Source organism: Schistocerca nitens, chromosome 2, assembly GCF_023898315.1.
Source record: "Schistocerca nitens isolate TAMUIC-IGC-003100 chromosome 2, iqSchNite1.1, whole genome shotgun sequence".
In the NCBI taxonomy this organism is placed as follows: Eukaryota; Metazoa; Arthropoda; class Insecta; order Orthoptera; family Acrididae; genus Schistocerca; species Schistocerca nitens.
In genome coordinates this window covers 1,189,548,511-1,189,565,753 of record NC_064615.1, presented here as the reverse complement: position 1 = coordinate 1,189,565,753, position 17,243 = coordinate 1,189,548,511, and the positions used below count along the sequence as shown (strand labels likewise).

Here is a 17,243-nt window from a genome sequence, read left to right as displayed (position 1 = left end):
TTCTTCATCTCCCAGTACCTACTGCAACCCACATCCTTCTGAATCTGCTTAGTGTATTGATCTCTTGGTCTCCCTCTACGATTTTTACCCTCCACGCTGCCCTCCAATGCTAAATTTGTGATCCCTTGATGCCTCAAAACATGTCCTACCAACCGATCCCTTCTTCTAGTCAAGTTGTGCCACAAACTTCTCTTCTCCCCAATCCTATTCAATACCTCCTCATTAGTTACGTGATCTACCCACCTTATCTTCAGCATTCTTCTGTAGCACCACATTTCGAAAGCTTCTATTCTCTTCTTGTCCAAACTAGTTATCGTCCATGTCTCACTTCCATACATGGCTACACTCCATACAAATACTTTCAGAAACGACTTCCTGACACCTAAATCTATACTCGATGTTAACAAATTTCTCTTCTTGAGAAACGCTTTCCTTGCCATTGCCAGTCTACATTTTATATCCTCTCTACTTCGACCATCATCGGTTATTTTACTCCCTAAATAGCAAAACTCCTTTACTACTTTAAGTGTCTCATTTCCTAATCTAATTCCCTCAGCATCACCCGACTTAATTTGACTACATTCCATTATCCTCGTTTTGCTTTTGTTGATGTTCATCTTATATCCTCCTTTCAAGACACTGTTCATTCCGTTCAACTGCTCTTCCAAGTCCTTTGCTGTCTCTGACAGAATTACAATGTCATCGGCGAACCTCAAAGTTTTTACTTCTTCTCCATGGAATGTTGACTGGAATACTCTCTTTCAAATTCTGAAGGTGGCAGGGGTAAAATACAGGGAGCGAAAGGCTCCTTTATATAACAAGCATAAAAGAATGGAACTGCAAAATTATAGATCAACGTCCTTACCATTGGTTTGCTGGAGAATTTCTGAAGATATTCTAAATTCAAATGTAATAAGTTTCCTTGAAACAGAAAAGCTTTGTTCACAAATCAGCACAGTTGAAGAAAGCACCGCCCGTATGTTAACTCAGCTTACACTTTCCTCACATTATATCATGAAAGGAAATAAGTAGGTTCCATATTCATAAGTTTCCAAAAAGCATGTGACAGTGCAGAATGTTAACAAAGGTACAGGCATACAGAATAGGTTCCCAGATATGTGAATGGCTCGAAGGCAACTTCAGTAACAGAATCCAGTACCTAGTCCTCAATTGCCATTGTTCTTCATGGACAAGGATATTATCACCCAGGGAAATGTATATGTATTTCTTTATTGGTACTGTAAATCGTGTTTAGGTACATATTTGGCACAAACAATGTAGGACAAGTCAGGATGGTACAGTATATACAACATCATACACATTGTTATTTTGAAAAGATTAATAATTAAAAATTATTCAATACATGTTGAATATTGATGACAAAATTAATATAATGAAATAAAATGATAGATTGGTTAAGAAAATTTGAGCAGTTACACTATACTTTTCTGGTACTCTAACAACTCAGAAACAGAATAGAAGCAGTGGTCAAGCAAGTACTCTTTCAGTTTCACTTTAAACTTTTGTAAATTTTGCATCTGTTTCAAATAGGATGGCATGTGATTGTATAGCATTATGCCAGTATGATACACTCCTCTCTTACAAATGTTTGTACGTACTGTATTGACATGCAAATAATGCTTCTGCCTAGTATCATGAGGGAGGTAATCACAGTTATACCTGATGATATTTCCACCTTTTAAAATACTTCCTTTTGGGAAATTTAGTATTTCATACATATATAAGCAAGGAAGAGGCAGTATTTTGAGATTTTTAAATATTGGTCTACAGGAGTCTCTGTACTTAGCATGATTTATTATTCTAACAATCTTTTTCTGAAGCCTTAATGTTTTGTTTGTACCTATGGAGTTCTCCCAAAAGATAATGCCGTACATCAGCAGTGACTGAATACTGCCATGGTACATTGTGATCACTGATGTGTGGCTTGTATTTTGAGAGAGGATTCCTACTGCATACGTAAGTGTGTTTAACTTTTTATTTACATGATTAAGATGTGTCTCCCATTTTAGGTTTTGCTGAATATGTATGCCTAAAAATTTTGTGTCACTCACAGATGAGACAGTTTTTCCACCAATTTTAAAAATCGGCCTTGCAGGATGTAGTTTCTGTGAATTGTGGAAATTGACTGTCACTGTTTTTTTTCATTATTTATTATTAGCTTGTTTGTTCTGAACCAATGTGTTAAATTGTATTATACCTGTAGCTGTTTTTTGTAGGCTTTCCTCATCACATGATTTGATTAGGATATTTGTGTCATCTGCAAAAGGCACTGTTGTACATTTAGTTATTTTTTCTGACAAATCATTAACATAAAGAATGAAAATAATTGGCCCAAGGACTGACCCTCGAGGAACTCCATATGTAATGTTTTGTGCATTACTGTAAAAATTACAAATTTTTTGTGTTTTTTAAGTCTTATTTTATTTGAGTAGTCTGTTGACGGTCATGAAGGTAGGAATGTATCCACTTGTTTGGCAGGCCTCGTATTCCATAACTACCTAGCTTCTGCAACGGAGTATTATGATCAATTATATCAAAGGCTTTACTAAGGTCAAGAAATATCCCAGACACATGTTGCTTATTATGTACTGCAGTTAGAATTTCATTTAAGAAGGTATAAATAGCTGACTGTGTTGATCTGCCAGTTCTGAACACGTGTTGTGCATCACTTATTATTTTTTCTTTATTTAGAAAGGCTGTCAGCCCTCTAAGAAATAGTTTTTCAAGAATTTTGCCAAAGCCTGACAATACTGATACAGTTCTATAGTTTCCAGCTTCATGTTTGTCCCCTTTCTTGTACAGTGGTGTCACTTTTGCCATTTTCAGATTTTTCGGGGTATGTGATATGACTGCTTTATTTTCTTTATTCCTGTTTCTTCTTCTCTTACTATCAAACCTATTTATCAAGAATCAGCAACATTAATGGGCATGGGTCCCTTTGAAATAAAATATTCCAGAGGTAAACTAGGTTCCCATGCGGATCTCCGGGCGAAACCTACTTCAAAGAGATTCAGGCCGAAAGGAACTTTCAGGTTGGGAACAGGGAACATTAAAAGTTTGAATAGGCCAGGAATGTTCCAGACATATTAGATGAATTAGATAGATATGATGAAGACATTACAGCTATTCAAGAAACTCGGTGGCAGGCGGAGGGTAGCATAAAGAGGGGTAACTATACATTTTTCTATGGAGGTGCGGAAGCTCACAGTTTTGGAACAGGTTTCGCAGTACAGAGAAAATTGCTTCACGCAGTCAGAGATGTAAGGTTCATTAGTGACCGACTATCAGTTATAGTGTTGTCCAGCAGGTGGAATAGACTAGTAGTAATTAATGTACACGCACCAACTGAGGACACTGGAGAGGTTGTTAAAGACGGCTTTTATGAAGAACTAGATCAACTGTGGTATGAGTTCTCCTCATACGATACAAAATTAATCATAGGTGATTTTAATGTGAAGATAGGGAAGGAGGAAGCATTCCAGCCTACAATTGGGAAAGAAAGTTTGCATAACATTTCGAATGATAATGGCACAAGAGTGGTTAGTTTTGCTGTTTCAAAAGACATGATTGTTGAGAGCACATATTTCAAAAGGAAGGACATTCATAAAGCAACTTGGGTCTCTCTGGATGAACACACCTGAAACCAAATTGATCATGTTCTCGTAGATCAGAGATGGCACACTAGTATAGAAAATGTTGGGACTTTCAGGGGAGCAGACTGTGATTCTGATCATTTTCTTGTAGTTGCCAAAGTTCACCAATGGCTATCTACAGCAACATCAAGGTGTCACAGTGCAGAACTTGTTAGGTTTGACACTGACAAGCTAAATGATGAAAACTTTAGAAGAAGGTACATGATAGAAATTTCAAATAGGTTTGATGCTCTCCGGACACACAAAGATCAAGATGAGGATGTAAATAAACAGTGGATCACTGTGAGGATAATATCAAAGAGGCAACGAAGGTCACATTAGGTACAATTAAGAAGAACAGGAGGAAAGCATGGTTTGATGAGGAATGCAAGAAATTGGTAGAGGAAAGGAGAAAAGTGCGATTAGATTGGGATAGAATGGGAGACAGAAAACGAGAGGAGTTCTTGAACACGAGAAGGGAAGTTGGTTGTAGGCTACGGGCAAAGAAGAGGGATTATTTGAACAATCAAACTAAAAAAATGGAAACAAACAGTAAAACAAAAAACATTAGGGAACTTTACCTAGACATAAATGGGTATAGGAAGGGGTTCAAGGCTAGGACAAATGCACTTCGAGGGGATGCCAGGGGAATACTGACAGACCCCAGTGCTATATTAAGTAAATGGAGAGCGTATTTTGAGCATCTATTAAATGTACACCAGGAAGCAGGAAATGAGCAAGCGTACGAAATACATACAGCAGAACCCCAGATACCTGAGCCAACGTTAAAGGAAGTAAGAGATGCAATCAGCAAATTGAAAAACCATAAAGCACCAGGATCAGATTGCATAACTGCAGAATTAGTTAAAAATGGGGGACAGAAATTGGTGGAAGTAGTTCATGAAGTGATAACTAAAGTATGGAACTCAGAGATGATACCTGAAGAGTAGCAAGAGTTGATTCTGATCCCAATTTTTAAGAAGGGTGACAAAATGGATTGTAGTAATTATAGAAGGATATTGCTATTACAAGTATGTTCCAAAATTTTCTCGATTATTCTGCTAAGCAGGCTTACACCATATGCAGATGAAATTGTGGGGGATTACCAAGCTGGCTTTCAGAGGAACAGATCAACTGTAGACCAAATATTCACCCTGTGTCAAATTTTGGAAAAGAAATGGGAATACAATAAACCAGTTCATAATCTTTTCATAGATTTTACAAAAGAATATGATTCAGTATTGCAGTCAAAATTGTACAGAATTCTTTTGGAACTTGGAATACCAAAGCAAGTTTGAAAAACACAAAAGGTAGAGTACGTGGGGGGAAATTGGAGTCAGAAGAATTTGTAACAAAGAACGGACTTAAGCAGGGAGATGCCCTGTCTCCGCTACTTTTTAATTTAGTCCTAGAATATATTGTACGAATGGCAGCAGTTAAATGGAAATATTAAGATATTGGGGTATGCAGATGATCTGAACATCATTAGCGATAGGAAAGAATCTGATGCGAAAGCGTTAATCAAGGCTAGTGAAGATGTAGGTCTAAGGATAAGTGAAGACAAAACTAAATACCTGGTTACTACTAGAATGCCAACAGCAGTAGATCAGGAAATTTTAAGAGTTGGAGACATGCAGTTTGAAAAAGTGAACACATTTAAGTATCTAGGCATGGACATCACTTCGAGAAATGAGATTGAATCTGAACTGAAGAAGAGATTACGGGCAGGAAATGCGTGCTACTTCTCACTGAATAGATTACTTTCATTACGGATATTGTCTAGGAATTTAAAGATTAGAATATACAAAACTATTATTCTACCAGTTATGCTGTATGGGTGTGAGACTTGGTCTCTCACGGTGCAAAATGAAAAGTCATTTCGAGTATTTGAAAACAAAATTTTGAGGAAAATTTTCAGAGCGAAAAGGGATGACATTCGCAGAGAGTGGTAAAAACTGCATAACAAAGAGGTTCACGAACTCTATTCAAGCCCTGACACAATCAGTATTATTAAATCACATAGGCTGCGATGGGCGGGTCACGCAGCTCGAATGGATGAGGGCAGGGCAGCGTGTAGAGTACTGGTAGGGCACTTAGAGGGAAAACGTCCTGTGGGGAGACCGAGGTGTAGATGGGAGGACAATGTGAAGGCTGATTTGAGGAGCCTAGGTATTGAAGGCGAATGGAAGGAAATAGCCCAAGACAGGGACAGATGGGGAAAATGCGTTGCTGCGGTAATGGACTCTCGAATCCAGTATGACCAGTGAGTGTGTGTGTGTGTGTGTGTGTGTGTGTATTATTTTCTATATACTTAAATGATCTGACAATATCATAAAAAGGTCAGATTTCTACTCATAGATGACGTGTTGCAGACAGGCACAACAATAAGACTGCTAAACAAATGGGCTTTCAGCGAAAAGCCCTTCTTCTAAAGCAGATAAACACACACACACACACACACTGTCTCTGGCCACTGAGTTCCTTGCAGTCCGGCCTCAGTGGCCATAGACAATGGCCATGTGAACGAGTAGTACTTGTGTGAATGTGTGTGTTTTTTGTCTACTTCAAGAAGGTCCTTTAGCTGAAAGGTCATATGTTTAGTGTTCTTTTTCTTGTGCCTGAGCACTCAGCAGCTGTTTACTATGATGTTGATCGCTGAGTGACTCTAGGCTCAGGATACAAGATGACTTAGACAAAAGTTGTAGTTGGTAATATAAATGGCAGATAGCTCTAAATGTACAAAAATATAAGTTGATATAATAGAGGGAAACATTCCACGTGGGAAAAATATATCTAAAAACAAAGAAGATGTGACTTACCAAACGAAAGCGCTGGCAGGTTGATAGACACACAAACAAACACAAACATACACACAAAATTCAAGCTTTCGCAACCGACGGTTGCTTCATCAGGAAAGAGGGAAGGAGAGGGAAAGACGAAAGGATGTGGGTTTTAAGGGAGAGGGTAAGGAGTCATTCCAATTCCGGGAGCGGAAAGACTTACCTTAGGGGGAAAAAAGGACAGGTATACACTCGCATACACACACACATCCATCCGCACATACACAGACACAAGCAGACATTTGTGAAGGCAAAGAGTTTGGGCAGAGATGTCAGTTGAGGCGGAAGTACAGAGGCAAGGATGTTGTTGAATGACAGGTGAGGTATGAGTGGCAGCAACTTGAAATTAGCGAAGGTTGAGGCCTGGCTGGTAACGAGAAGAGAGAATATACTGAAGGGCAAGTTCCCATCTCCGGAGTTCTGACAGGTTGGTGTTAGTGGGAAGTATCCAGATAACCCAGACGGTGTAACACTGTGCCAAGATGTGCTGGCCATGCACCAAGGCATGTTTAGCCACAGGGTGGTCCTCATTACCAACAAACACTGTCTGCCTGTGTCCATTCATTCGATTGGACAGTTTGTTGCTGGTCATTCCCACATAGAAAGCTTCACAGTGTAGGCAGGTCAGTTGGATCTCATTTCAGGGCAGGATTTGAGGACTTCGTATCCCTGCTGGAGAGCCACATGCAGAGCCTGATCCAGTTCCGGAAAGTATCCTGTCACAAGTGGGGCACTTTTGGTGTTCTTCTGTGGGAGGTTCTGGGTTTGAGGGGATGAGGAAATGGCTCTGGTAATTGCTTCTGTACCAGGTCGGGAGGATAGTTGCAGGATGCGAAAGCTGTTTTCAGGTTGTAGAGAGGATATAAAATGTAGACTGCCAATGGCAAGGAAAGCGTTTCTGAAGAAGAGAAATTTGTTAACATCGAGTATAGATTTAAGTGTCAGGAAGTCGTTTCTGAAAGTATTTGTATGGAGTGTAGCCATGTATGGAAGTGAAACATGGACGATAAATAGTTTGGACAAGAAGAGAATAGAAGCTTTCGAAATGTGGTGGTACAGAAAAATGCTGAAGGTTAGATGGGTAGATCACATAACTAATGAAGAGGTACTGAATAGGATTGGGGAGAAGAGGAGTTTGTGGCACAACTTGACTAGAAGAAGGGATCGGTTGGTAGGACATGTTCTGAGGCATCAAAGGATCACCAATTTAGTATTGGAGGGCAGTATGGAGGGTAAAAATCATAGAGGGAGACCAAGAGATGAATACACTAAGCGGATTCAGAAGGATGTAGGCTGCAGTATGTACTGGGAGATGAAGAAGCTTGCACAGGATAGAGCAGCATGGAGAGCTGCATCAAACCACTCTCAGGACCGAAGACCACAACAACAACAACAACAACATATGCCATAATAAAGAACCAAACACAAGACAATATATAAAAGTGCATTCAGAATAACCTTAGGAGTGGCAGTTCGGAAGTAGCACAGGTGAGCGCAGCACGGAGTTGCCAAGTCCCACACGGAACTCCCGCGTAATCTCATGTTTCATTCAGCTCACACACTCAAGCTAACTATTAGATCTTTAAATGTGGAGCCAACTAATTTCTTGTGAAATAATTTCGCTATGTGATGGTTTTATTTTTTTATTTTTTTTTTTTTTTAATGTTCATGTAGGCAATAAAAGAAACAGCATTCCAACGACGCTATCAAATTTTCGACAAGCGAGAAAGTTTTTTGTTATTGAAGTTAGGTATACACATTATGCAAATGAAATGTCAAGAAAACATCAAATTTTCATCTGTTTCAAACCTTAGCTGTGTCGAAGATCTCTTACGCGAGACACAGGACTGTAAATAATATGATATCGTCTGCTCACTTATAGTACCGGCAGCGATAGGCAACAGATTTCTATATTTGTATTTGTAAAGACCTGATATGTTTCTGATATGTATCCTTACTTCCAACACAACAAAAAATAAAATAATGCTTGTTTGGTATCTTAAATTGGGCAACATCTATTGTGAGAAACAAAAACAATACAAAAACTGCAGACATATTGCAGACATTATTTTGTATACTGTAATATGTATGCACAAATTGAATTCTAGAAATGTACTTTCTTTGGAATTAATATTTGATAATGCAGTCATATTAAAATTTCAAAAGTTAGTGTGAATTAATTTTGTTATGCCAGTACTTTACAAGTGCAAACTGCGCACTCAAAACGTGTATGTGAATCCGTTTGTGCTGCATCTCTATGTGGATAATGGTAAAACTCCATGGACATCACTCTCGTTGCTATTGCAGACACTTGAAGTTTCGCTGTCACTATTGTCATTTAAAGAGATAATCATCTCTCCCACTAAAGTCTCCAAAACACCTTCGTCCTGCTATGCTCTTTCCATAATGTTGTGTGAGTGACAGCTTTCTTCTAGTCTTCAGAGGTAACGTGAGTAATAGCTTCTTTAGTGCATGCTTCTACTGCAGAGATCGTAAATTTTTGGTTGTTCCTGGCAATGTAACCTTCAATTTTGGCCCATATCAACTCTATAGGTTTGAAGTGGCAGTGGTACCATGGCAGCCTGATGATTGTATGCCCTTATTTTTTTGCCAGTTCGTCAATTTCATATTTTGGAAATTGCGGTTTATGGAAACTTATTTTTTTGATAATCTCGACCTTCTTAAGGTCATCAGATACATTTACGTTATGACGCTCAAGCCAATTAATCATTTCCTCCTTTCGGTTTGCCATGGTAAGTGCTTTATCAGCAACGGAATGATACGGAGCATTGTCTGGAACAATTGTGGACAGTTTATCTAGATTGGGTATTAGGGCTTCTACGAACCACTTTGTGAATGTAATGTGGTTCATATTTTCATGATAATCTCCTGTCTTCTCCGATTTAAAGAGAAGGAGACAATTTGGTATGAAACCTTTAGAGGCGCCTGCATGCAGTAGAATCAATCTGCCCCCCTTACCAGACGGCATCTGCATTGTTCCTTTAATCGTGTTATCTGTCCACCCCTGATTAACTACGTGACCAGAATTAACCCACGTTTCATCGAGCCAAACCACTTCATTAACATTTATACTAAATATTTGCCTTAAAAATCGGCATCACCATGCAGCAATATCCTCCCTTTCCATCAATAGCTTATGGCTACAAAATTGTCCGTAGTGAAATCTACGTTGTGCAAAACTGTGAATAATGATGTTCAACTCCCCTGAAAAAGTCATGATCTTTAAGTGTCACCAATAACTTTGAGAGTGTGGGATGTTCCTTTCTGCTATAATAATCATTAACATGTCGACGAACTGCATCCACTGCAAATGAATCTGAATTCTTAACACGCTTATCCATAGAACGTTTCTTGCCAGGAGTACCAAGTTTGGATAGTTCTCCAACTTCCTTTTCTGTCTCGAACAGTTCCTGCCCAATTTTTACGACAGTGTTGATATTCAGGGAGGCTGCCGTTCTATCTACTATCATGCTAACAGAGAGTAGAGGGCCACCATTAAGTTTTTCACTCTCAAAATAAGCTCTTAACAAACAAACCATTTCTCTACACTGTCCTCGTCATAAAGCAATCCCCTGTCCACGAGAACGACATCGAACTTTTCCACTTCTAACTTTCGATGTACTTTCTTCTGACATGTTAAATAAGACACGACAAATAACTGTCACAAATGCTACGGTAACTCCGAAACTGCAACGAAACAAACACAGCGCGCAGAGATCGCACAGATTCACTCACTGCAAGTAAATGGCGGCTAAGTGGAAGTGTTGTGGACGGAGATTTGGCAACTCAGGGTGCACGTGCCAGCTGGGCTGCGGCTGCAGCCTTCACAAGACTGGCTGAATCCGAGCCGTGCCTCCACCGGCACGGCCTTCTCTCTACCACTTCCATCGCAGCTGTCAATACAAAAGTAATTTTGAATAGACTATAGTACTGCTACTCCAAGAAAATTTGCAGCCTGAAAAACACACTGAAAAGCTTAATATCAGGTTGGGGCCTACGTCATTGTGAATCTGGACATATGAATGTATCCTCCAAGCTGAATTATGCATTTTTAGTATGTTTTATGAACCTCCTATGCCCTTGGAGTGTCCTCTGATGTCCTTTTTCTTTTATGACAGTCATGTAAAATCTGTTAATGTTACATGTATATGAACATACGGCCTTCCTACGTCCTACGCTCAGTAGCACCTGTTTTCTGGTGCTCTGTGGCAGCAACTGAAACGAACCCATATCTAAGATGTCGAGGGGAAATATTGCAAATGGTTCTTTGGAAAACGTTATTTTCAAAGGAAACTTCATTTTACAGAAGATGAATTATGTTACGTGTGAAACTGTGCAATGAATTTCTTAAAACACAGAGCGTTTGACTCTCGTTTAGAGGTTAACACTTCGAGTACCAGCCACTCAGAATAATTTTGAGCCCAGAAGCCCAGACATTAAGGTCATTGTTTAAAATTTTAGTGACACATTTGTGTGTTTTGTAAAGTGTAATGCACGCTAAAAAGACCAATATCACTTGTGATTTATTCATTTATTCATCCCTAGGACAATATTTCTTATAAAATAAACATGTCTCTTTACAGTATATACAGCTCCTATACTTAGTTCTACTTTTCTAATCATGTCAAGTTAAATTTCTTACACAGTACAATGTTCATGAACATTAGTCTATAGTTATTTTAAATATTCATCTACAGTGTAATAGCTATTATCTAGTAAATATTTTTTTAGCCTTTGACTAAAGGTGTGGGGATCATTTACATCTTTTATTTATAGTGGTAATCTGTTGTACAATTTAATACCATGATACAATACACTATTTTGAGTTTTTGACTTGTTTCTTCAGTTTAGATGTAAACAGTGTCTGGATTTGGTTCCATGGTCTTGAATTGTGCTATTTGTGGTACACAGATTAATGTTTTTCCTTATATACATTATGTTTTGATAAATATATTCACATGGAACTGTCAGAATTTCTAACTTTTTGAACAACTCTTTACAGTGTGCCTTGTTACTGCTATTTGTTACTATTCGAACAGCTCTTTTCTGTATCTTGAAAATAGTTTGTATGTTTCCAGCACTTAACCCCCAAAACATTATCCCATTACTGAGGACTGAATGTATATACCCAGAGTAGGCTACCTTGAGGGATGAAATATTGCAGACTGGTGATAAGGACTCACAGGGCGTAACATGCTGAAGACAGCCCCTTTGCTAAAATTCTGACATGCCCTGTCCATTTTAGTGACAGTCTACATTCATCCCCAAGAATTTGCTGTCTGTTACACAACCAAGTATCTCATTGTTTACTTTCAGTGTAATGTCAACGGGTTTTTTTATTTAGTCGGAAGTTTATACAGTTTGTCTTTTTGACATTTAGAGTTACTTTATTCTTTAGTGACAAGTTGTGCATGTCACTGAGAGCTTCATTGGATTTTTCTATTAACAGTGTTGAGCTTTTGTTTGTAATCACTACAGTGCTGTCATCAGCAAATAGTGTTCTTTCACCATGCCTGACACTCTCTCGGATATAATTTATATATATAAGGAAGAAGATTGGGCCCAGTACACTTCCCTGGGGGGATACCTATATTGGTCTGTGGTTTTCTACTATTTTGCATTGCAATGTTTTAGTACTGGTATTACTTTTGCTTGTTTCAGGTATTCAGCTAATTCTGAAAGATTAATTAATTATTAATGTTAGCTTTGCTTGTAGCTACACTATGTACATTAATTTAAACCATTAACTTTTCCTATTTGTGTGTTGACACTACTTAATAGTGATGTTGTTATGGGTGACTACATCACGTGTCCTGTACTCTGAATGTTTTCTGTCATTGGCTGGCGAGATCACTTGACATGAGCTATGATTGGCTTACAAGTGTGCATTGCAATCTCTATTTCAATACTTCGGAAACTAACGTGCTGTGTTTGGGGTAGAATTCAAATTCATACTTTCGTAATACGAAAATACGCAGCATACATGTTGCTGCACATCAAAGATCTTTCAAAACCGCGTTTCTTTTTTTTTTTCCCCCATTGCCGAGTTTCGTTTTCTAAAGTGCTGGGAAGTTCTGTGCTGGTGTATAAATCCTTTACCATTCAAAGGATTGATATTTTTACAACTCCGAGGGAAAGAACACTGTCACTTATCGTGGAAAAAGTGTATTTTCACCTTGGAAAAAGTATATTTTCACGTGGGAAAAAGTGCGTTTTTAATGGGGATTTTTTTTTCCTGCATATATTCATAGATAATGGACACATACATGGATCAAAGTAAGTAACTTCAGATCTTTTTGTAGGTACCGGTAATTCATATTTCTATATATTGTTTCGATAGCTGAACCGTTTTTTGAAAATGAGATTTCCTATTCATGACATGCTTCATTAAATAATAAATATACTAGAAAGCATTAGTCAGTATTCCCATTACATTGGACAGATCTCTGCAGGACATTTTTGAATTCACGACACAAGTCATTCAAACAATGGAAAATCAAGGGTGGAATAGTGACAATATTATGAAACGGATAGATTGCTACTCGCTACATAGTAGGGATGCAGAGTCACAGATAGGCACATCAAGAAGACTGTCAAACAAGTGTGATGAAGGGCTTTTTGGCCAAAAGCCAACTTGTTTGACAGTCTCTTTGTTGTGCCGATCTGCAACTCAGCATCTCTACTACATGGTGAGTAACAATCTATCCTTTTCATAATATTGTCTTACTACATGCATTTGGACATGGAAAATTTAAGATTGATGAGGTATGTTACTTCAAAATATGATCTTTTTTAACATGTGATTAAGGTAAGTGAAATGTGCCAGCTTTTGTACATTTATGTCTGGCAACATCTATAGTTGTGTGAGTGTTTCAGCATTTCTACAGGATATACCTCCCAAGTGTTTTCAGGTTATAATGCAAGAATTTAATACTGACAATATTTTCTATACATGATTTTCATAATATTTTATCCATGATGGAATGTAACAATATGATGGAAGAGGTATTTGCTACTCACCATATAGCTTAGATGCTGAGTCACAGACAGGCACAACAAAAAGACTCTCACAATGTAAGCTCTTGGCCAACAAGGTGTTTGTCAAAAATGACGACACACACACACACACACACACACACACACACACAAATGCATGCAACTCACACACACTACTGCAGCCTCTGGTAGCTGAAACCAAACTCAGCTTCAGCTGCCAGAGGCTGCAGTAGTGTGTGTGTGTGAGTTGCATTTTTGTGTGTGTGTGTGTGTGTGTGTGTGTGTGTGTGTGTGTGTGTGTGTTTTCGACAAAGGCCTTGTTTGCCGAAAGCTTATATTATGTCAGGCTTTTGTTGTGCCTATCTGTGACTCAGCATCTCTGCTATATGGTAAGTAGCAAATACCTCTTCCATCATATTGTTACATTCCATCACGGATTTACCATTGTTTAAATTCAAAAGTACATGCTACATGCAGTTTGGAACTTGTTAGACATTTTCATTCAGCATATATTTAAAATATTCTGAAAATCACATATAGAAGTATTGAGCATTTTGTGGTATTTCCTGTCATATCATAATATTTTAGTTTACTTTAAAAGATGTGATTTGTACATTTAAACAACTTTAACAGCTAACAGAACGTGTATGAATCCTATTATTTGTTCTCTGATGAATTAAGTATTGGTGCATTCTCACCAAATGTGTACATAGTGTCTCAGTTTTGATCTTTTAGAAAACTAAACTGTGACATCAACTACACACACTGACGGAAAAAAATTCAGAACACCAAAAAGTAATTAATGTAGAGTCATGAAATTTGGGAAACATTTATCTATGGAACATATGTAAATGAATAACATTGCAAGATCTCAGGTTAACGTAAGTGCAAAATGAGCCATCGCAAATGTGAAATGCCGATACTTTATTAACTGGCGTAACTGCCAGAATGTCGAATGCAGACGTGCACGCATTCTATTGTACGAGTGCCAGGTGTCAGTTCGCGGGATGGAGTTCCGTGCCTGTTGCACCTGGTCAGCCAATAAAGGGACAGCTAATGCTGTCTGTGGACGACGCCGGAGCTGACATCCCACAGCGTCCCGTACGTGCCCGACGGGAGACAGACCTGGCGATTGAACATGTCGACACTCTACAGAGCCTGTCGGGTTACGAGAGCAATATGCGGGTGAATGTTATTCTGTCGGAAAACACCCTCCGGAATGGTGTTCACGAATGTCGGCACAACAGGTCAAATCCCTCGGGGTGCACGGGATAACGGTGAGAGTACTCCTGCCGTCATATGGACTCGCTCCACAGACCGAAACTCCAGGTGTAGGTCCAGTGGGTTCGACATGCAGATGCAGTATGGTGCGTCAGAGCCGTATGCTCTCTTCTCTCGGTAGTGCCACACGGCTGTCCGGGGCCCAGTCTTCTTGTACCCACACATTCTATTGACCACTGCTGCCAGCAATCACGTACAGTGACTACAGTCCTGCCAAGTCATTCTGCAATATCGTGGAAGGAACATCCAGCTTCTCATAGCCGTATTATGTGACTTCATTCAAACCCAGTGAGGTGTTTATAATGACATCTGTGTCACCTTAAAGGAATCCTTGACAAACATCAACTCACCACATCCAATCTCAAACGTAACTAATGCTAACTGATTTGCAGCTTCATAGTGGCTCTACTAGTGCCACCCTCATGCAACTGGCATGAAATTTGAATAGGTATCATCTTTCAGTCGCAGAAACGTGCCTACCGACTTTCATTTATACCACACGACTCCTTCTTGGTGTTGCAATTTTTTTTCGTCAGTGTATTGTTTGTATTCGTTTAGTTAAGAAGCGTTAAATAAAAATTGGATGTGAGGTTGGTGGTATCTTTTTATCTGTTCTGAATTCTCTTTTTTTCTAAAAAGAAAAAGTCTGGTTTCCAACATAGATGTGTAAACTCAGCAATTGCAGCCATTCAGGATATGTTCCAATGACAATTCGATGTTAAATCCTAAAATCCCTTCTTTTCTTGCTGGCACTTGTCACTTGTTAGAAAAATCAATTTCTAATTATGCTGAGGAAAGTTCTGGCAGAGCGGAAATAACTTAGGAGTAAAGGAGGCCACTCACTGAATAGTAGAAGCATTGAATCACCAACATGCACACAAAAAAGAATTGAAAACTGTGTTACTTTCTGGATGAAACACACTTATACTTGTGCATCTACATTGTACGGGCAAAACACACAGCGCCAGGACTGCATTCCTGGAAGTGGACTGGTGTGAGGGGTTGAGTTCAGAGGGGGGGGTGGGGCTGGGGGGGGGGGGGAGGCTTGAGGGAGAAAGAGCAGGAGGCAGCTTTGAGTAGGTGTAAGGTGTAGGAACGTGACACATGAGCACCGGGGCCAGTGATTTTGTGAGGAGTGTACGAAGGCATGGACGGGGAAGGGATAAGAGGCCAGAGAAAGAGAAGTGGAAACTGTTGGGAGAGAGTGTAGGTGCAGTGGCTTAGCAGAGACTGATGCCAGGGAAATTATGAAAGTGAAGGATGTTGCAAAAACAACACTCATCTGCACACTTCAGAAAAGCTGGTGATGAGTTGAAGGATCTATATTGCTTGAACTCAAGTGGGTCGTGTTCAGTAGTGTGTTTTGAAACCGAATAATTGACTGTGTTCTATGCTACAGCTTGACGATGGCCTTTTGTTCTGGAGAACAGGTGGCTGCTGGTTGTGCCCACATAAAATACTATGCAGAAATTGCAGCACAGCTTTTATATGACAAGCCTGCTGTCACAGATGTCCCAGCCTCTAATCGGGTAGGATAAGCCCATAACAGGACTACAGCAGCATGTTATAGGTAGTCGAATTGGGCAGTTCGTGCACCAGGGTTTTCCACAGGGATGCAACCCCTGTGACAAGGGCTTAGGAATGTGTGTGGCATAGGGATGGACCAGGATATTGTGTAGGTTGAGTGGGTTGTTGAAGAGCCACTCCTACAATTTATTAGAATGTTTGGCCTCAGGGATGTAAATTCCACATAATTCTAATGTTTTACTTATATGAATATAATAGAGGGAAACATTCCACATGGGAAAAATATATCTAAAAACAAATATGATGTAACTTACCAAACGAAAGCGTTGGTATGTTGATAGAGACACTAACAAACACAAACACACACACAAAATTCAAGCTTTCAGAACCCACAGTTGCTTCATCAGGAAAGAGGGAAGGAGAGGGAAAGACGAAAGGATGTGGGTTTTAAGGGAGACGGTAAGGAGTCATTCCAATCCTGGGAGTGGAAAGACTTACCTTAGGGAGAAACAGGGACAGGTATACACTCGCACACACACACATATCCATCCACACATATACAGACACAAGCAGACATATGTAAAGGCCATGTCTGCTTGTGTCTGTATATGTGCAGATGGATATATGCGTGCGTGTGTGTGTGTGTGTGTGTGTGTGTGTGTGTGTGTGTGTGTGTGTGTGTGTGTGTGTGTGTGCGAGTGTATACCTGTCCCTGTTTCCCCCTAAGGTAAGTCTTTCTGCTCCCAGGATTGGAATGACTCCTTACCCTCTTTCCTGATGAAGCAACCGTGGGTTGCGAAAGCTTGAATTTTGTGTGTGTGTTTGTGTTTGTTAGTGTCTCTATCAACATACCAATGCTTTCATTTGGTAAGTTACGTCATCTTTGTTTTATTTAACACTTTGTAACTATGTTTTGCATCTGATA

General features: G+C 39.3%; 1 protein-coding gene across 2 annotated transcripts in view; it reads left to right on the top strand.

The window, feature by feature from the left end:
- LOC126237527 (phospholipid-transporting ATPase ABCA3) overlaps positions 1 to 17,243 on the top strand; it is a 707,258-nt gene that overhangs the window by 519,133 nt on the left and 170,882 nt on the right. The gene's annotated exons all lie outside the window — the stretch shown is intronic.